The sequence below is a fragment of the Ranitomeya imitator genome, chromosome 1 (assembly GCF_032444005.1).
Source record: "Ranitomeya imitator isolate aRanImi1 chromosome 1, aRanImi1.pri, whole genome shotgun sequence".
In the NCBI taxonomy this organism is placed as follows: Eukaryota; Metazoa; Chordata; class Amphibia; order Anura; family Dendrobatidae; genus Ranitomeya; species Ranitomeya imitator.
In genome coordinates, this window is record NC_091282.1 from 1,119,538,206 (window position 1) to 1,119,559,986 (window position 21,781).

Consider the following 21,781-nt stretch of genomic DNA (forward strand, 5'->3'; position numbering starts at 1 on the left):
CTCTTCCGTAGAGTGAAAATTCTCAGAACTGGCTTGGACCTCTCTCTCCTGTAGAGGGTAAGCTGTTATGGTCAATGGGGTCCTCTCTATCTCATAGAGTGTAAGTTGTTATAAACTCGCTCTTGTCACCTGCATCTTAAAAACATCTCCAGAATCTGACCTTTTCTCACCTTTGAAACTGCTAAGACTCTTACTGTCGCTCTTATTCATTCCCGTCTGGACTACTGCAACTCTCTTCTGATCGGTCCCCCTCTTACCAAACTTTCTCCTCTCCAATCCATCTTGAATGTGGCAGCCAGGGTCACATTTCTGTCCAGTCGCTTCACCGATGCCTCCATCTTGTGCCAGACATTACACTGGCTACCCATTCGCTGCAGTGACAGAGTCAGCGACTTTGTGCTCCATCACAACTCTTAACAGTATGGGTGTCTTGAGAACACCGATTCTGTTAACAACATAGCAGACAAGGCAACCCACAATAAGACAGGCCCTTCTGGCATTTGCCAGAATGGCCAGATGGCCAGTCCAGTACTGCCATTGAGCTACATATGGCAAACATTTCTTTGTCCTACATAAAGGAAATTCTAGCTACAAATGTTAACTTGATAAGATTCCTGGTTTCTTTTACTCATTGTCTTTGCAGTAGGAAAATGTCCCCATCCATAAATTATGCACAAAAGTAATTTTTGGGGGTTCAATTTCAATTAACGGGCCTATTTTTGAGTAAATTTATATTGGCTAAGTGGTTAGCACTGTTGATTTGCAGCACTGGGGTCATGGGTTCCAATCTCACAAAGGACAACATCTGCAAGGAGTTTGTATGTTCTCCCCATGTTTGAATGAGTTTCTTCTGGGTTCTCCAGTTTCCTCCCACATTCCAAAGACATACTGATAGGGAATTTAGATTGTGAGCTTCATTGAGGACAATGATGATTGTTGTGAATTCTGTGGCAGAGCTCCCTCCTGTGGTCACAAGTGGTACTTCGGCTGATTCTCTCTGTGAGCTTCCGTTGGTGGAGGAAAGTGGTACTGCGGCTTCTGAGTTTCCTTCCTCAGGTGATGTGGTGAAGTCGTTAGGTGCTGCTCTATTTAACTCCACCTAGTGCTTTGATCCTGGCCTCTAGTCAATGTTCTAGTATCGGACCTGTTTCCTCCTGGATCGTTCCTGTGGCCTGCTGCTCTGCATAGCTAAGTTTTGCTTTGCTATTTTGTTTGCTGTTTTTTTTCTGTCCAGCTTGTCTATTTGTTTTTTCCTGCTTGCTGGAAGCTCTGGGACGCAGAGGGTGTACCTCCGTGCCGTTAGTTCGGTACAGAGGGTCTTTTTGCCCCCTTTGCGTGGTTTTTGTAGGGTTTTGTGTTGACCGCAAAGTTACCTTTCCTATCCTCGCTCTGTTCAGAAAGTCGGGCCTCACTTTGCTAAATCTATTTCATCTCTACGTTTGTCTTTTCATCTTAACTCACAGTCATTATATGTGGGGGCTGCCTTTTCCTTTGGGGTATTTCTCTGAGGCAAGGTAGGCTTATTTTCTATCTTCAGGCTAGCTAGTTTCTCAGGCTTTGCCGAGTTGCATAGGGAGCGTTAGGCGCAATCCACGGCTGCCTCTAGTGTGGTTGGAGAGGATTAGGGATTGCGGTCAGCAGAGTTCCCACGTCTCAGAGCTCGTTCTATGTTTTTGGGTTATTGTCAGGTCACTGTATGTGCTCTGACCTCTATGTCCATTGTGGTACTGAATTACCTTATCATAACAGTACTGGAGGCCAAAGTACTAATGATTCTCAATAGAGGGAAAAAAGAAGTTCTGAGACCATTTTTTTTTCTCTGCACTGTGTATTGCCTTTTTTTTCCCCTAGACATTTGGGTGGTTCAGGACACAGGTGTAGCGATGGACATTAAAGGTCTGTCTTCATGTGTGGATCAGCTCACGGCAAGAGTACAAAATATTCAAGACTTTGTGGTTCAGAATTCTATGTTAGAACCGAGAATTCCTATTCCTGATTTGTTTTTTGGAGATAGAACTAAATTTCTGAGTTTCAAAAATAATTGTAAACTATTTCTGGCTTTGAAACCTCGCTCCTCTGGTGACCCAGTTCAACAAGTTAGGATCATTATTTCTTTTTTACGTGGCGACCCTCAGGACTGGGCATTTTCTCTTGCGTCAGGAGATCCTGCATTAAGTAATATCGATGCGTTTTTCCTGGCGCTCGGATTGCTGTACGATGAACCTAATTCAGTGGATCAGGAAGAGAAAAACTTGCTGGCTCTGTGTCAGGGTCAGGATGAGATAGAGGTATATTGTCAGAAATTTAGAAAGTGGTCCGTACTCACTCAATGGAATGAAGGTGCGCTCGCACCTTCAGCAGTCTGAATGAGTCTATGTCTTTGGCCATTCAGATCGGTCGACGCTTGCGTGAGCGTAAATCTGTGCACCATTTGGCGGTATTACCTGAGCTTAAACCTGAGCCTGTGCAGTGCGATAGGACTTTGACCAGAGTTGAACGGCAAGAACACAGACGTCTGAATGGGCTGTGTTTCTACTGTGGTGATTCCACTCATGCTATCTCTGATTGTCCTAAGCGCACTAAGCGGTTTGCTAGGTCTGCCACCATTGGTACAGTACAGTCAAAATTTCTTCTGTCCGTTACCTTGATCTGCTCTTTGTCATCATATTCTGTCATGGCATTTGTGGATTCAGGCGCTGCCCTGAATTTGATGGACTTGGAGTATGCTAGGCGTTGTGGGTTTTTCTTGGAGCCCTTGCAGTGTCCTATTCCATTGAGAGGAATTGATGCTACGCCTTTGGCCAAGAATAAGCCTCAGTACTGGACCCAGCTGACCATGTGCATGGCTCCTGCACATCGGGAGGTTATTCGCTTTCTGGTGTTGCATAATCTGCATGATGTGGTCATGTTGGGGTTGCCATGGCTACAAGTCCATAATCCAGTATTAGATTGGAAATCCATGTCTGTGTCCAGCTGGGGTTGTCAGGGGGTACATGGTGATGTCCCATTTCTGACTATTCCGTCATCCACCCCTTCTGAGGTTCCAGAGTTCTTGTCTGATTACCGGGATGTATTTGATGAGCCCAAGTCCGATACCCTATCTCCGCATAGGGATTGTGATTGTTCTATCGATTTGATTCCTGGTAGTAAATTCCCAAAAGGTCGACTGTTTAATTTATCTGTGCCTGAGCACGCCGCTATGCGGAGTTATGTGAAGGAATCCTTGGAGAAGGGACATATTCGCCCGTCATCGTCGCCATTAGGAGCAGGGTTCTTTTTTGTAGCCAAGAAGGATGGTTCACTGAGACCTTGTATAGATTACCGCCTTCTAAATAAGATCACGGTTAAATTTCAGTACCCCTTGCCGTTGTTATCTGATTTGTTTGCTCGGATTAAGGGGGCTAGTTTGTTCACCAAGATAGATCTTCGTGGTGCGTATAATCTTGTGCGTATTAAGCGAGGCGATGAATGGAAAACTGCATTTAATACGCCCGAGGGCCATTTTGAGTATCTAGTAATGCCATTCGGACTTGCCAATGCTCCATCAGTGTTTCAGTCCTTTATGCATGACATCTTCCGAGAGTACCTGGATAAATTCCTGATTGTGTACTTGGATGACATTTTGATCTTCTCGGATGATTGGGAGTCTCATGTGAAGCAGGTCAGAATGGTGTTTCAGGTCCTGCGTGCTAATTCTTTGTTTGTGAAGGGATCAAAGTGTCTCTTTGGTGTTCAGAAGGTTTCATTTTTGGGGTTCATCTTTTCCCCTTCTACTATCGAGATGGACCCTGTTAAGGTCCAAGCCATCCATGATTGGACTCAGCCGACATCTCTGAAAAGTCTGCAAAAGTTCCTGGGCTTTGCTAATTTTTATCGTCGCTTCATCTGCAATTTTTCTAGTATTGCTAAACCATTGACCGATTTGACCAAGAAGGGTGCTGATGTGGTCAATTGGTCTTCTGCTGCTGTGGAAGCTTTTCAAGAGTTGAAGTGTCATTTTTCTTCTGCCCCTGTGTTGTGTCAACCAGATGTTTCGCTTCCGTTCCAGGTCAAGGTTGATGCTTCTGAGATTGGAGCAGGGGCTGTTTTGTCGCAGAGAGGTTCTGATTGCTCGGTGATGAAACCATGCGCCTTCTTTTCCAGGAAGTTTTCGCCTGCTGAGCGAAATTATGATGTGGGCAATCGAGAGTTGCTGGCCATGAAGTGGGCATTCGAGGAGTGGCGTCATTGGCTTGAAGGAGCTAAGCATCGCGTGGTGGTCTTGACTGATCATAAGAACTTGACTTATCTCGAGTCTGCCAAGTGGTTGAATCCTAGACAGGCTCATTGGTCGCTGTTTTTTTTCCGTTTTGACTTTGTGATTTCGTACCTTCCGGGCTCTAAAAATGTGAAGGCGGATGCTCTGTCTAGGAGTTTTGTGCCCGACTCTCCGGGTTTATCTGAGCCGGCGGGTATCCTCAAAGAGGGAGTAATTGTGTCTGTCATCTCCCCTGATTTGCGGCGGGTGCTGCAAAAATTTCAGGCTAATAAACCTGATCGTTGCCCAGCGGAGAAACTGTTTGTCCCTGATAGGTGGACGAATAAAGTTATCTCTGAGGTTCATTGTTCGGTGTTGGCCGGTCATCCTGGAATCTTTGGTACCAGAGAGTTAGTGGCTAGATCCTTTTGGTGGCCATCTCTGTCGCAGGATGTGCGTTCTTTTGTGCAGTCCTGTGGGATTTGTGCTCGGGCTAAGCCCTGCTGTTCTCGTGCCAGTGGGTTGCTTTTGCCCTTGCCGGTCCCGAAGAGGCCTTGGACACATATCTCTATGGATTTTATTTCAGATCTTCCCGTCTCTCAAAAGATGTCAGTCATTTGGGTGGTCTGTGATCGCTTCTCTAAGATGGTCCATTTGGTACCCTTGTCTAAATTACCTTCCTCTTCTGATTTGGTGCCATTGTTCTTCCAGCATGTGGTTCGTTTACATGGCATTCCAGAGAATATCGTTTCTGACAGAGGTTCCCAGTTTGTTTCGAGGTTTTGGCGAGCCTTTTGTGGTAGGATGGGCATTGACTTGTCTTTTTCCTCGGCTTTCCATCCTCAGACTAATGGCCAGACCGAACGAACCAACCAGACCTTGGAAACATATCTGAGATGCTTTGTTTCTGCTGATCAGGATGACTGGGTGTCCTTTTTGCCTTTGGCTGAGTTCGCCCTTAATAATCGGGCCAGCTCGGCTACCTTGGTTTCGCCGTTTTTCTGCAACTCTGGGTTCCATCCTCGTTTCACTTCAGGGCAGGTTGAGTCTTCGGACGGTCCTGGTGTGGATACTGTGGTGGACAGGTTGAAGCAGATTTGGACTCATGTAGTGGACAATTTGACCTTGTCCCAGGAGAAGGCTCAACGTTTCGCTAATCGCAGACGCTGTGTGAGTCCCCGACTTCGTGTTGGGGATTTGGTTTGGTTATCTTCTCGTCATATTCCTATGAAGGTTTCCTCTCCTAAGTTTAAACCTTGTTTCATTGGTCCGTATAGGATTTCTTAGGTTCTTAATCCTGTGTCTTTTCGTCTGACCCTTCCAGATTCTTTTTCCATACATAACGTATTCCATAGGTCATTGTTGCGGAGATACGTGGCACCTATGGTTCCATCTGTTGATCCTCCTGCCTCGGTTTTGGTGGAGGGGGAGTTGGAGTATATTGTGGAGAAGATTTTGGATTCTCGTGTTTCAAGACGGAAACTCCAGTATCTGGTTAAGTGGAAGGGTTATGCCCAGGAAGATAATTCCTGGGTCTTTGCCTCTGATGTCCATGCTCCCGATCTTGTTCGTGCCTTTCATATGGCTCATCCTGGTCGTCCTGGGGGCTCTGGTGAGGGTTCGGTGACCCCTCCTCAAGGTGGGGTACTGTTGTGAATTCTGTGGCAGAGCTCCCTCCTGTGGTCACAAGTGGTAATTCGGCTGATTCTCTCTGTGAGCTTCCGTTGGTGGAGGAAAGTGGTACTGCGGCTTCTGAGTTTCCTTCCTCAGGTGATGTGGTGAAGTCGTTAGGTGCTGCTCTATTTAACTCCACCTAGTGCTTTGATCCTGGCCTCCAGTCAATGTTCTAGTATCGGACCTGTTTCCTCCTGGATCGTTCCTGTGGCCTGCTGCTCTGCATAGCTAAGTTTTGCTTTGCTATTTTGTTTGCTGTTTTTTTTCTGTCCAGCTTGTCTATTTGTTTTTTCCTGCTTGCTGGAAGCTCTGGGACGCAGAGGGTGTACCTCCGTGCCGTTAGTTCGGTACGGAGGGTCTTTTTGCCCCCTTTGCGTGGTTTTTGTAGGGGTTTGTGTTGACCGCAAAGTTACCTTTCTTATCCTCGCTCTGTTCAGAAAGTCGGGCCTCACTTTGCTAAATCTATTTCATCTCTACGTTTGTCTTTTCATCTTAACTCACAGTCATTATATGTGGGGGCTGCCTTTTCCTTTGGGGTATTTCTCTGAGGCAAGGTAGGCTTATTTTCTATCTTCAGGCTAGCTAGTTTCTCAGGCTGTGCCGAGTTGCATAGGGAGCGTTAGGCGCAATCCACGGCTGCCTCTAGTGTGGTTGGAGAGGATTAGGGATTGCGGTCAGCAGAGTTCCCACGTCTCAGAGCTCGTTCTATGTTTTTGGGTTATTGTCAGGTCACTGTATGTGCTCTGACCTCTATGTCCATTGTGGTACTGAATTACCTTATCATAACAGATGATAATCTATATGAAGCGCCGCACTATATAAGCAATGCATAATAAATAATTTTATTGCTCAAAATGATCTATGATTCTGCGATTTACTTCTACCTGAGTCTCCAGCTTCTGTTAGAAAAAAGTTATAGAAAATATTTGAATGGAACTGATCTAAACATAGGTGTACAGAAACTTCACAAGCCATTTCAATTTTCACAAAGACTCAGGAGAATAATTGTTTTTATTACATGGACTGGAAATGTGCCAGAATTCTCGCCACTTGACAGTTATAATCGTCTTGTTTCACAGCTGTGTTGACTATAGGACTACATTAATTACAGAAAGAAAGGATACGTTTTAGAAGAAAGTAATGACTCTTTGTTAAGAAGTGTATGCAGCAGATTAGAGGAGATATAAATTAGTGGGGCATTCAGAGATCCAGCAGCAATAGTTTCATTTTTTAGAATGTTACTGATGAATAGATTAAGGATATTTGGATTCCTCAGATGGATTTTTTTCTAAGTATTTTCAATCAGTTTAGTTATAATTAAGTCGTTATAAGAACCCAGCTGATTTGTTCATCCTTCATTATAACATATTATGCTTTTTTTTTTACTTGACTGTGAAAAGCATATTTCTAATTTCCATTTAACTTGACTCTACATTTAATGCAGTAGGTTTACCTATGTAGATCTTGCTATTTTGAAAAATAAAATGTGGCCAATACCAAAATTTGTTCCTTGATCTCACACAAAATCAGGTCTGTTATATTAGTATATTCCCCAGAGTTGACTGAATCTCTTAAAATTTGATTTGAACAGATTCTCTCAAATCAGGAGGAACATTTTATTCTCATTGAATAAATTCAATTAAAATTGAATTGTCATGGAAGGGTTAAGAAGACTTCTTACAATAACTTTTAATGGGCCCTTGCCGTACCTGAACCTCCAACACTACACTGTGTGCAGAATTATTAGGCAAGTTGTATTTTGATCACATGATACTTTTTGTCCTACTCCAAGCTGTTCAGGCTTGAGAGCCAAATACTAATTACGTAAATCAAGTGATGTGCATCTCTGTAATGAGGGGTGTTGTCTAATGACATCCAAACCCTATATAAGGTGTAGTTAATTATTAGGCAACTTTCTTTCCTTTGGCAAAATGGGTCAGAAGAGCTCTGAAAAGTCCAAAATTGTGAGATGTCTTGCAGAGGGATGCAGCAGTTTTGAAATTAAGCTTTTGAAGTGTGATCACTGAACAATCAATCGTTTCATGGCAAATAGCCAACAGGGTCGCAAGAAGCGTGTGGGGCAAAAAAGGTGCAAAATAACCCATTAATTGAGGAAAATCAAGCATGAAGCTGCCAAGATGCCATTTGCCACCAGTTTTGCCATATTTCAGAGCTGCAACGTTACTGGAGTAACAAAAAGCACAAGGTGTGCGATACTCAGTTACATGGCCAAGGTAAGGAAGGCTAAAAAACGACCACCTTTGAACAAGAAACATAAGTTAAAACATCAAGACTGGGCCAAGAAATATTTTAAGACTGACTTTTCAAAGGTTTTATGGCCTGATGAAATGAGAGTGACTCTTGATGGTCCAGATGGATGGGCCAGAGGCTGGATCAGTAAAGGGCAGAGAGCTCCACCCTGACTCAGATGCCAGCAAGGTGGAGGTGGGATACTGGTATGGGCTGGTATCATCAAAGATGAACTTGTGGGACCTTTTCGGGTTCAGGATTGAGTGAAGCTCAACTCCCAGACCTACTGCCAGTTTCTAGATGACAACTTCTTCAAGCAGTGGTACAGGAAGAAGTCAGTATCGTTCAAGAAAAATATGATTTTCATGCAGGACAATGCTCCATGACAAGCCTCCAATTACTCCACAGCATGGCTGGCTAGTAAGGATCTCATAGAAGAAAAAATAATGACATGGCCCACTTGTTCACCTGATCTGAACCCCATAGAGAACCTGTGGTCCCTCATAAAATGTGAGATCTACAGGGAGGGAAAACAGTACACCTCTTGGAACAGTGTCTGGGAGGCTGTGGTGGCTGCTGCACGCAATGTTGATTGTAAACAGATCAAACAACTGACAGAATCTATGGATGGAAGGCTGTTGAGTGTCATCATAAAGAAAGGTGGCTATATTGGTCACTAATTTTAGGGGGTTTTGTTTTTGCATGTCAGAAATGTTTATGTCTAAATTTTGTGCAGTGATACTGATTTACCTGGTGAAAATAAACAAGTGAGATGGGAATATATTTGTTTTTTGTTTTTATTAAGTTGCCTAATAATTCTGCACAGTAATAGTTACCTGCTCAAACAGATATCCTCCTAAGATAGCCAAATCTAAAAAAAAAAAACACTCCGACTTCCAAAAATATTAAGCTTTGATATTTATGAGTCTTTTGGGTTGATTGAGAACATAGTTGTTGATCAAGAATAAAAATAATCCTCTAAAATACAACTTGCCTAATAATTCTGCACACAGTGTAGTCTGCAAATCCCACCAATTGCTATTGACATGTGTAGCGTGTCATTCAAGGGCTTCGGGCTAATGATTGAAAGACTTGTCACAGAAGTGGCCAGAGGTCCTGAAAAAGTTTTGCAGACAGAAGAGCTAATATGAAAGCTAGAGGTGGCTTGATGGTTATGGATAGGGGTGCAGAGAAAGGAGTATACATTTTTTTTTTTTTTTTTTTTTTCCAAAGAACTTTATTAGAATTTTGTGGGCAGGAGTATACATTTTTTAACCCCTTGCCATCTTCTACAATCCAGTCAAATGGCAGCCAGTTGGCCATAATTTCACTGGATTTGTCAGAAGCATAACTAAAAAAATTCGTACTCGGACAAATCTGATTTTTTTTTGTAACATTCCAAGCTAAATTGATTCACCTCAAATCAATTAGCTAATTTTTAGTATTCCTATTTCAGGAATTCATGTCATATCCGCAAAGTATGCCTATAATGTCCAAAAGATGAGTGTTTAACCTCTGGGCCCAACATCTATCTCCTGAACAAAGATCATGCTGGTTTGTCTGCTTCTGTTAGTCCCATAAACATGAATATAGATAGCAGTTCACATGCATGGGCATCTATCCATTCATTCCCCACCTGGCAGATGTTAGCCCCATACATGAATTCTCTTCAGACACATACACTTACACTAATGTCTATTAGTTTTTTTTATGTAAGTCCAAACACTATATAATCCAACCTCAAAATTTTATATGCTCAAACAAAAAATCCCAAACACTTGCTTTAGAGGGTTTTTGAGGCATAGACATGAATATTCATAAAATAAAATATTTTATTATAATTATTTTTTTTTAAATTTCATTTAAAAATTTTAAACACAAGGATTAGAATGAGGTAGCAAGGTACAAAATAGCAAAAAAGCCAGGGCTTAACAGCACTAAAATTACTTAGCTTTAATAAAATCAAAGTGGCAGGTGTGCCTGAGCAGTCTCAATGTAAGTTAAATATAAGGTGAGGATAAAGTGCTAGGTGTGCTGGTGAATGAAGTTATAAAGGCAAGTGCCAATGAACAACAGGGCACTGCAAAGCAATCATTGAGTATAAGTGTACTTACATCAGTATGTACCCGGCTTTCTGTACCGCAGCTACCACCCCGACAGTGCCGTTTTGCCAAAGCAGGCTCCAATAGGCTTGGCATCTTCCAATGGGGGCATTTTTTTGGTATTTACTACCTTGCTATCTCATTTAAACCCTTGCGTTTAAACTTTTAAATGTAATTTTTATTAAATAATTATAATAAAAAATTTGATTTTATGAATATTCATGCCTATGCCTCACTATCCCTCTAAAACCAGTGTGTCATGCTGCTGCAGTGCAGGAAGGTGCAGGTTTCACTAGATGGCAGTAGAAAGGAAGCAGGTCTGCCTCTAAACAGAGCTGACCTGCAGTGCTGCAGTGAGGCTACCACAGGTGGCAGCAGAATAGTCAAACAAGTTGGGTCAAATCCTAGACTGTAGATCAGCATCAAAGGAATAAGCAAACTCACGGTTAGAGACAGGCCAGGGGGTCAGTAATGGTCAGGAGCGGATAAGCCAAAAGACAAAGAACAGAAACAGGTCAGGAATCAGGATACAAGCCAAGTCAAAACTAGGCAGTCTGCACACTAAAGGGAAACACTGAGACAAGACGGGAATATGGAAGAACAGAGACACGGGTTCAGACAGCAAATGCAGCAGGACCAAGCAGAGCAATAAGATTTAGCTACTAGACAAAAACTATAACTGACATCGCCTTCAGGAAGCAGTGGTGATGGTGATAAATAGCAAACCTGAACCCAGACAGAGAAGGGGAAATGTTAACTCTTGACATGACCAGACCAGAAAAAAGGGAAAACAGGACTCAAAACCTGGCCTGGACCATGACACAGTGTTTGGGATTTTTTGATTGAGCATAATGTCTATTAATGTATATAGCAGTTTTGCATTTTAAATTCTAGACACAACATATTTCAATAGATTACTGTGCTTTGCCCAGTGTAAAGAACACCCTTCCCAGAATGCAAATAACCAGACTAAGCTCTGTGCTGCCATTGAGCCAGTATATCTCTTGAATCTAGCATAATTTTAAACGTAGCTCAAAGCTGTAAAAACGAGCTTTTCCACCTGAAAAAATATTTATTAAGAATTATTATAGCCACCTGAAAAAAATCACTTAACTTTAAAATTTGCTTGTTAAGAGTATATACTACGTGACCTGCAGCTGCTCAAAAATTTATATTGGACTCACATAAAGAGAGCTGAGAGTGTGTGTGCGAGAGCATGTGCAGGACATTTGTGCAGCCAAGACAGCGACCGACATTACCCTCCTGAAGACAATCCCTCGGCACTTTAGACAGTACCACAATAATGATCCATCGTCATTTAAGGTGAGAGGGATTGATATTGTTCATTTAGGGATTAGGGGGGGTGATTACAAAAAAACTCTTGCCCAAGTAGAAGCAAGATGGATTGTGTCACTGGACACCTTGACCCCTAGGGGGCTAAACGAATCGTTATCGTTTGCATCATTTTTATGATTTATTGTGGTAATTCACCGTTTATGTGCCCTGTTCTTCCGGTACTTCTGAGATTTGTCCGTTTTTCCCATACTCCCCCATTTATGGTGTTAGATAGTTTTTTTAATGTGTGTTTTTGTATTTTAATGTTTTTTATTTTTCTTGCAATTTCTGTAGTGGGACTGATTATGTGACCTTTCACGGATAATGGATCACAGATATACCATCCATCTCATCACCTATACAACTGGCTGACGGGCTAGAAACATTTACACTTTTTTTTAATATGTAATTTATGTACTGTGTCATATTTATATATCCTGTGTGCTATACACTTTTGGCATATATGTGTGACTTTGTAAAATAGTATAAGTCTAAAATTGATATATGTGCTTCTTTGATCATCTGTGCTATTTGACTACATTATCCTGGCACTGAAATGGTTACTTAGACTTTACATTGGTGGCGCAGTGGTTGTGCGCATGCGTGCCACTGCTCCTGTATCCAGGTGGACATCGATGCGTCTTTCTGTCTTGCTCACACTCGCGGGGACAATTCCCCTCCCCGCATGTGCGCAGTAACACATGACACCGAAATGTACCTGCCAGGACCTGTGAGACGCGCTGCACATGCGCCTTCTTTAGCCGCACTGATTGGCCTCCACTGTACCTTCTGACTCCCCATGTGATCATAAAAGGTCCTTGCTGCTACACTCCTGCATTCCCCTTGATAAAGCGGTGGATCAAACACGCAAAATGCACATTGGGGGTATCTAACACTGGCCTGGGGTCTCTGTGTAACTGCCCGTGGTAAGTTTTTCTCCTCCTTAGGGGTCGCTTTGATTGAAGGTGGTGACTTTAATACCCCTTGCTTGAGGAGTTTTCTTACCATGTCTTATATTATATTATTGCACAAGCACTTTAGATGAATACTTTGGGTACTAATCGGGCAGGTGCCATCATTGGCTCCGTGGCTTTTCTGTCTCTTTTCTTGCTGATGTGTCATCATGTTTTATGGTAATTGTTCGGTGACTATTTTTGGCAACTTGATATATTTCTGAACTTTCAATAAAATATTTAATTTTATCTATGGTACCTGGCTGCTCTTGTTTCTCCTGTTATATATATCTAAGTTTGAGTGGGTACTTTTTGTTCTATCATTAATGGGTTACTTATAGCCCAGTTTTTTGGCATTGAGATGTCACTGAGGTATTTGTTGTTGCTAATTATTTCTGTGTTTTTCACAGTTAACCTCAGCTATATTATGAACTTCTGTGCACGAGACCATACATGGCGTGCATTTATAAATGACACTATGCAGGATGAGACAGATGGGGGTGCAGTGGGACCGGATAAGAACACACAGGATGTAATTAAAAAGTTCATGGATTTGCTCAGAAGGAGGACACGCATTTGGTGGAACCACGCATTTTTAGAAAAATATATACAGAGGGATCTCATCCCAAGAGGGAAACCCTTACGAATACATGTCCCAGAGGTTTTTTTGGAACTGTTGAATAGTATGAATTATGATTCTCTTACCTTTCTTGAATCTGAGATTGAGGAACTACAGGTTATTCTCCGTAGAGATATGACCTCCAACTCCCTTAAAAAGTTTAATGAGGAGATGGATGCTCTTTCCCAAAAGTGGGCACATGAAATACAAACTACCAACTACCAAAGCAAAAAAATTCCAGAGGGATGTCGAAGATAAGAGGTCTTCATGTGTTTATAGATGGCAGAATATATATGACCGATCGAGGTCACAATCTATAAACCTTTCACACTCAAGATCATGGTTAGCATCAATGAGATCTAATATCTCCGGTGACGATGAATTTATACCAAAAAGTTCAAAACAGGGTGGTCCCTCAGGAAAAACGTCTGCATACAAACGTACAACTAGACAAACATCTAAGGCTAAAACCAACACAGGTGCATCGTCTTATTCCCAGGGAGGGCTACAGGTAGTTAATCTATCATCTCATGTTCTTATGGATACTCAGTTAAAACTTTTATCAAAGGGTCTTTCTTTCTCACCAACTAATTTCTTCCATTTTTTACAGCCATAAAATATCTCAATCTATTCTCCCACAAATTATTGTTGAGGAAATTACATCATAAAAGGACTTCTCCTGAACCCTTGAGTGAGATCGAGAGTGAAACTCTTCAGAATCGAGAGGACCTTCTAGACGAACAGGTTGGTCCCTATACTAACAGGTTTCCACTCTCTTCCTCTCCCAGATCTACCAGGTTCCCCCCCTTGTCTCTGAGTTCGGCAATTGAGGTTTTTATGAAGTGTGTCACTGAGGATTTTAAGAGACTTTCCACAAGACGACAGTATGATAATTTGATGCATGCTGATTGTATAGCATTATCTCAACTTCAGTCTCTTCCGGACATTGTATTTAAGCCTGCAGACAAGGGGGGGGGGGAACATTGTGATCTGGCCGCAGGGCAAATATGAACGGGAGGCTTTAAGACAACTAAGGGATTCTGATACATACCTCAGATTATCTTTTAATTCATTAAAGTCTTTCTCTCTTGATCTCCAAGGTTTCCTGGTCAGAGCTCTGGATAGAGATGTAATCACCCGGCAGGTCTTGGATGGGCTTATTGTTAAATCTCCTAAAATTCCAACGTTTTATTTATTGCCCAAAATCCACAAGAATGCCCTTGACCCTCCAGGGCATCCCATTGTGTCGGGCATTGGAGGTCTTTGCAACCCAACATGCCAATTTATTGACTTCTATTTGAAACCAATGGTGGAGACGTTGCCGTCATATGTATGGGACACTACGGACGCCCTGGCTAGGGTCAATGGTATTCTTGTGGACAATGACACTCTGATGGTCACCGCTGATGTGGAGAGCCTTTATACGTGTATTGGTCACGAGCTTGGCATCGATGTGGTCCGCCTCTTCCTAGGGGCCTCCGACCGTGATGGTCCTTTGTGTGAATTCATCCTCGAGCTGCTGCGCTATGTGCTGACCCACAATTTTTTTGTCTATAAAGATCACTTTTATTTACAGAAGTGCAGCACAGCCATGGGCATGGCCTGTGCGCCCTCGAACACAAATCTCTTCCTGGGCGCCTGGGAGAGATTCCTTTTTGGTGACGGGGGCCCACAGGGCGCCTCCCATGTGCTGTGCTGGCACAGATATATAGATGATATTTTATTTTTGTGGGATGGGACGGCGCTGCAGCTCAAGGAGTTTATGGGGATGCGGAATCAGAATCCTTTAAACATCCACCTTACATACACATATGATGTCAAGAAGGTCAATTTCCTTGATGTCAGTTTTGAGGTTGATCACCTAGGACATATTCAGATGGATGTTTATCGGAAACCGACATCTGTAAATGATCTGATCCCTGCATCCTCTGCTCACAACTCTTCCACGATTAGGGTTGTCCCGGTCGGACAGTTCCTTAGGATGAGGCGGATCTGTTCATCTGATGCCAAATTCGAAAAACAAGCCTCGGAATTAAGATCTTGGTTTGTGGCACGTGGTTATTCTAATCGGTGCATGAAGCAGGGATATCAGAGAGCAAGGGCAACACCACGGAGCGATCTGTTGAAATCTTCTAGAGCTCGACCATGTAAAGTAGAGGATGGTCCAATAAGATTTATATCCATGTTTAATCATGGATGGGAGGATATGAGACATATTCTTAAAAAACATTGGCCTATTTTCATCATCCATCCATCCATCTCATCACCTATACAACTGGCTGATGGGGCTAGCGACATTTACACTTTTTTTGAATATGTAATTTATGTACTGTGTCATATTTATGTATCCTGTGTGCTATATACTTTTGGCATATATGTGTGACTTTGTAAAATAGTATAAGTCTAAAATTGATATATGTGCTTCTTTGATCATCTGTGCTATTTGACAATATTATCCTGGCACTGAAATGGTTACTTAGACTTTACATTGGTGGCGCAGTGGTTGTGCGCATGCGTGCCGCTGCTCCTGTATCCTGGTGGACAACGAAACATCTTTCTGTCTTGCTTGCACTCGCGGGGACAATTCCCCTCTCCGCGCATGCGCAGTAACACATGACGCTGAGATGTACCTGCCAGGACCTGTGAGACGCGCTGGGCATGCGCCATCTTTAACCACGCTGATTGGCCTCCACTGTACCTTGTGACTCCCCATGTGATCATAAAAAGTCTTTGCTGCTACACTCCTGCATTCCCCTTGATAAAGCGGTGGATCAAACACTTGGAACGCGCGTCTGGGGTATCTAACACCGGCCTGGGGTCTCTGTGCAACTGCCCGTGGTAAGTTTTTCTCCTCCTTGGGGGTCGCTTTGATTGAAGGTGCTGACTGTAATACCCCTTGCTTGTGGAGTTTTCTTACCATGTCTTATATTACTGCACAAGCACTTTAGATGAATACTTTGGGTACTAATCGGGCAGGTGCAATCATTGGCTCCGTAGCTTTTTATGTCTCTTTTCTTGCTGATGTGTCATGTTCTATGGTTCTTTTTCGGTGACTATTTTTGGTAACTTGATATATTTCTGAACTTTCAATAAAATATTTAATTTTATCTATGGTACCTGGCTGCTCTTGTTTCTCCTGTTATATATATCTAAGTTTGAGTGGGTACTTTTTGTTCTATCATTAATGGGTTACTTATAGCCCTGTTTTTTGGCATTGAGATGTCACTGAGGTATTTGTTGTTGTAAAGCAATCATTGAGTATAAGTCTACTTACATCAGTACGTACCCGGCTTACTGTACCGCAGCTACCACCCCGACAGTACCGTTTTGCCAAGGCAGGCTCCAATAGGCTTGGCATCTTCCAATGGGGGCATTTTTTTGCTATCTCAATTAAATCCTTGCGTTTAAACTTTTAAATGTAATTTTTTAAACATAATTATAGTAAAATATTCATGCCTATGCCTCACTATCCCTCTAAAACCAGTGTGTCATGCTGCTGCAGTGCAGGAAGGTGCAGGTTTCACTAAATGGCAGTAGAGAGGAAGCAGGTCTGCACCTAAACAGAGCTGACCTGCAGTGCTGCAGTGGGGCTACCACAAGTGGCAGCAGAATAGTCAAACAAGTTGGGTCAAATCCTAGACTGTAGTTCAGTATCAAAGGAATAAACAAACTCTTGGTTAGAGACAAGCCAGGGGGTCAGTAATGGTCAGGAGCGGATAAGCCAAAAGTCAAAGAACAGAAACAGGTCAGGATACAAGCCAAGTCAAAACCCAGCAGTCTGCACACTAAAGAGAAACACTGAGACAAGACAGGACTATAGGAGAACAGAGACATGGGTTCAGACAGCAACTGCCGCAGGATCAAGCAGAGCAATAAGATTCAGCTACAGCAGCACTAGGCAAAAGCTATAACTGACACCACCTTCAGGAAGCAGTGGTGATAAATAGCAAACCTGAACCCAGACAGGTTTGAGTTGCCATTGATCCAGTATATCTCTTGAATCTAGCATAATTTTAAATGTAGCTAAAAGCTGTAAAAACGAGCTTTTCCACCTGAAAATATATTAAGAATAATTATAGCCACCTGAAAAAAATCATTTAACTTTAAAATTTGCTTGTTGGGAGTATATAATATATTTTTCTGACCACCACATGTTTTATGACAAGCTCGGTACTTATGTTGAAACGTCAATGTGTAGCAGGCAATAATATACAGCACTTCAAAAAATGGGTAGGTGCTCTTGTAGGGTTCCAAATCATAACAGTAAGTAGTTGAAAACTCAGAACTCAAGTAGATGTAATGAAGAAACAATATTTATTCATGCAATCTAATGAAACCGAAATGATATTAACGTTTTGGTCTTATGTCTGGATCTTCTTTAGAATGATGCAGATTGCGTGAGATAGATGGAGGAAGGATGCTAGCAACATTATGGAAAACATAATATACAGTATGTTCCCCTATGTACAGCCTCCTTCTACACTACATGCTCCTTAGCCCTGTATATAGCCTAGATATGCGGTGAATTACTTCTCAGGCCTAGTATACAGCCTCCATATGCAGTGAATTACTCATCAGTCCCTGTATAAAGCTTCTATATACAACACTTAGCTCCTCAGACTCTCTGTACAGTCTCCTTTTATTGTACATTATTCCTTAAGCTTTTGTATACAGTCTCCATATGCAGTACATTGCTCACAGCCTCTGTATATTGCCTCAATGTACAGTAAATCGCTCCTAAGCCCCTGCATGCAGCCTCTATCTGCAGTGCACCTGCAATCTTTTCATCTCTTGATCTCCTCATGAAGGAAGAGGCATGTTATCAGATGTGCACTGTGTGCCTTTGCGCATGCATGTACAGCTCTTCCTGATACGTCCGGAAATTTAACTCCTTTCCGACATAGTGCATAATAGTATTCCGATGTCGGACTCCCTCCCTTTGATGTGGGCTCTGGTGCTGAGCCCACATCTTTTCCCGCACATGTCAGCTGTTTTGAACAGCTGACATGTACCTCTAACAACCACTTGTGGATTCGCAGTCCACTCGCGGCTTTTAACTAGTTAAAAGCTGCTGTCAAACTCTGACAGCGGCATTTAACACACGATTCCGACAAGCGCGTCGAAAATCCTGCCCATCAGCGCCCATGTCACATGACTGCTGGTCACCGATGGTTTGACATGTCAACCAGAGATCTCCAGCAGACCTCTATGGTTGTCACTGCTGGATTGGTATGAGCGTCCCCCCCGTGGTCGGTGCTGATAGCAAGTGAGCAATTCTGCTACATACAGGTGATCTGATCATTGCCTGTATGTAGCAGAACCGATCGAGCTATGGCACCTTCTAGTCACCCATGAAAACTATTGAAGCATGCAAAAACTAAAAAAATTAATACATATTGAAAAAAATTTAAATACGTAAAAGTTCAAATCACCCCCCTTTCACCCCAATTAAAATAAAACAATAAAAAATCAAACGTATATATATTTGGTATTGCCACATTCAGAATCACCCAATCTATCAATATAAAAAAAGAATTAACCCAGTCGCTAAACTGCGCAATGAGAAAAAAGTCAAAATGCGAGAATTACTTTTTTTTGGTTGCTGCAAGATTGCATTGAAATGCAATAATGGGCAATCAAAAGATCATATCTGCACTAAAATGGTACCATTAAAAATGTCAGCTCAGTGCAAAAAATAAGCCCTCTCTCAACTCGAGATCACAAAAAATGGAGACGCTATGGGTATTGGAAAATGGCGCATTTTTTTAACAAACTTTGGAATTTGTTTTTCATCACTTAGATTACAAAGAACCTAGACATATTTGGTGTCTGTGAACTCGTAATGACCTGGAGAATCATAATGGCAGGTCAGTTTTAGCATTTAGTGAATATAGCAAAATATTACAACCAAAAAACCATTGTAGAATAACACTTTTTTTGCAATTTCACCGCACTTGGATTTTTTTCCCCATTTTCCAGTACACAATATGTTAAAACCAATGGTGTTGTTCACAAGTACAACTCATCTCACAAAATAACCAAAACACAAAAACGTTAAGGTGTTAATGGTACAGTGCCATTGAGGCATATTCGGGGCTGCTAGGTGCCTCAGCAACATTGTACTTTGCATTAAATCTTCTGCGGTTGCATCCCAATAACAACTTACAGATAATGTGATGATTTAATTCAACACACTGATATGGCACCCAGCGATTGTGTGGCCCTGAAAAGTTTTTAGGAGACCAGCATGGGGGGGGGGGGGGGTATTTGCTCTTCTGACCCATCCCCAACCCACCTTAGGTCCTAATACTGAGAACAATGTGCCTTTCACTTGAATAAAAATGCAAAGTCAGTCTCTCATAATCGTTCTTGTTTATTTTTCCCTTGTTCTTGCATTTTTTTTACTAGACACACAAGATTTATTTTACATGGGTTTTTCATAAAGATGCATTAAACTAATTTACTGCATCAGTATTTCCACTCAAGTTTGTAACTCATGAATATGCAATGGATTTCCCATATCTCTTCCATTCAAACAAGCACAAAAGAAAAAAAAACAGAAATGAAACATGATTTTTAACTTTTAGCTTGGAGACTGAAGTGAAAAATTTTACATTTTAATGTAGCGCATAGGGTTGAGCGAAACGGGTCGAACATTTTCAAAAGTCGCCGACTTTTGACAAAGTCGGGTTTCATGAAACCCGATCCGACCCCTGTGCGGGGTCGGCCATGCGGTACACGACTTTCGCGCCAAAGTCGCGTTTCAATGATGCGAAAAGCACCATTTCTCAGCCAATGAAGGTAAACGCAGAGTGTGGGCAGCGTGATGACATAGGTCCTGGTCCCCACCATCTTAGAGAAGGGCATTGCAGTGATTGGCTTGCTGTCCGCGGCGTCACAGGGGCTATAAAGGGGCGTTCCCGCCGACCGCCATGTTACTGCTGCTGATCTGAGCCTAGGGAGAGGTTGCTGCCGCTTCGTCAGAAGCAGGGATAGCGTTAGGCAGGGTCCATTAACCACCAAACCGCTTGTGCTGTAGCGATTTCCACTGCCCAACACCACCTTCGGTGTGCAGGGACAGTGGAAGCTACATTTTTTTTTTTTTCCCCTCAGCGCTGTAGCTCATTGGGCTGCCCTAGAAGGCTCCCTGATAGCTGCATTGCTGTGTGTACGCCGCTGTGCAAACCAACTGCTTTTTTCAAAGCACAAATCCTCTTGTTCCTTCCTTTCTGCACAGCTATCTTGTTTGTTTGTCCACACTTTTTATTTAATTTGTGCATCAGTCCACTCCTTATTGCTGCTTGCCATACCTGGCTGAGATTACTGCAGGGAGATAGTAATTGAAGGACAGTTCCTTTTTTTTTTTGTGGGAGATTAAGATTGGCATTTCTGCTAGAGTGCCATCCCTGTCTGTGTCATCTCTCACTCAGTGGGCCATAGAAAGCCTATTTATTTTTTTGCTTGATTTGGGTTCTAAAATCTACCTGAAAAAATCACTACATCAATCAGTGGGAGAAAAATATTGGCCTCAGGGCTTGTGTGCCACTCCTTACTCCTGTGTGTGCCATCTCTCAGTGGGCCATAGAAAGCCTATTTATTTTTTTGCTTGATTTGGGTTCCAAAATCTACCTGAAAAAATCAATAAATCAATCAGTGGGAGATTAATATTGGCCTTTGGGCTTGTGTGCCAGTCCTAAGCGTGCCATCTCTCTCTCTCAGATAGTGGGCCATAGAAAGCCTATTTATTATTTTTTTTATTGGGTTTATAAATTTTCCCTGGAAAAAAAAAAAAAGTGGGAGATTAATATTGGCCTCTGGGCTTGTGTGCCAGTCCTGAGCGTGCCATCTCTCTCACAAATAGTGGGCCATAGAAAGCCTATTTATTTTTTTGGTTGATTTGGGTTCTAAATTCTACCTGAAAAAATCAATAAATCAATCAGTGGGAGATAAATATTGGCCTCTGGGCTTGTGTGCCACTCCTGACTCCTGTGTGCGTCCTCTCTCACTCAGTGGGCCCTAGAAAGCCTATTTTTTGTTTTATTTGTTTTCTAAATTCTCCCTGAAAAAATCATTTTATTTTATTTGGTTTCTAAATTATTCCTGAAAAAAATCATTTTTTTTGTATTTTTTTTTTCTAAAGTCTCCCTGAAAAAAAAAAAAAATCAAATCAGTGGGAGATTAATATTGCCCTTTCTGCTTGTGTGCCAGTCTTGACTCCTGGGTGTGCCATCTCTCTCTCTCCAATTGTGGGCCATAGAAAGCCTATTAATTTTTTTGCTTGATTTGGGTTCCAAAATCTACCTGAAAAATCACTTAATCAATCAGTGAGAGATAAATATTGGCCTCTGGGCTTGTGTGCCACTCCTGACTCCTGTGTGCGTCCTCTCTCACTCAGTGGGCCCTACAAAGCCTATTTTTTTTTTATTTATTTTCTAAATTCTCCCTGAAACAATCATTTTATTTTATTTTGTTTCTAAATTCTTCCTGAAAAATTCATTTTTTTGTATTTTTTTTCTAAAGTCTCCCTGAAAAAAAAAAAAAATCAAATCAGTGGGAGATTAATATTGCCCTTTCTGCTTGTGTGCCAGTCTTGACTCCTGGGTGTGCCATC

At 42.1% G+C, this 21,781-nt stretch overlaps 1 protein-coding gene across 2 annotated transcripts in view; it reads left to right on the forward strand.

Annotated features, from left to right (window-relative positions):
• The window catches only part of SGCZ (sarcoglycan zeta), a 2,021,747-nt gene that overhangs the window by 323,652 nt on the left and 1,676,314 nt on the right, over positions 1-21,781 (forward strand). Inside the window, exon 2 of one of the 2 annotated variants that reach the window (XM_069744428.1) lies at positions 13,781-13,914. The exons of the other annotated variant lie outside the window; for it this stretch is intronic. The gene's annotated coding sequence lies outside the window, so the exon portion shown is untranslated. The remainder of the gene's footprint in view (positions 1-13,780; positions 13,915-21,781) is intronic. 2 annotated transcript variants of the gene reach the window in all.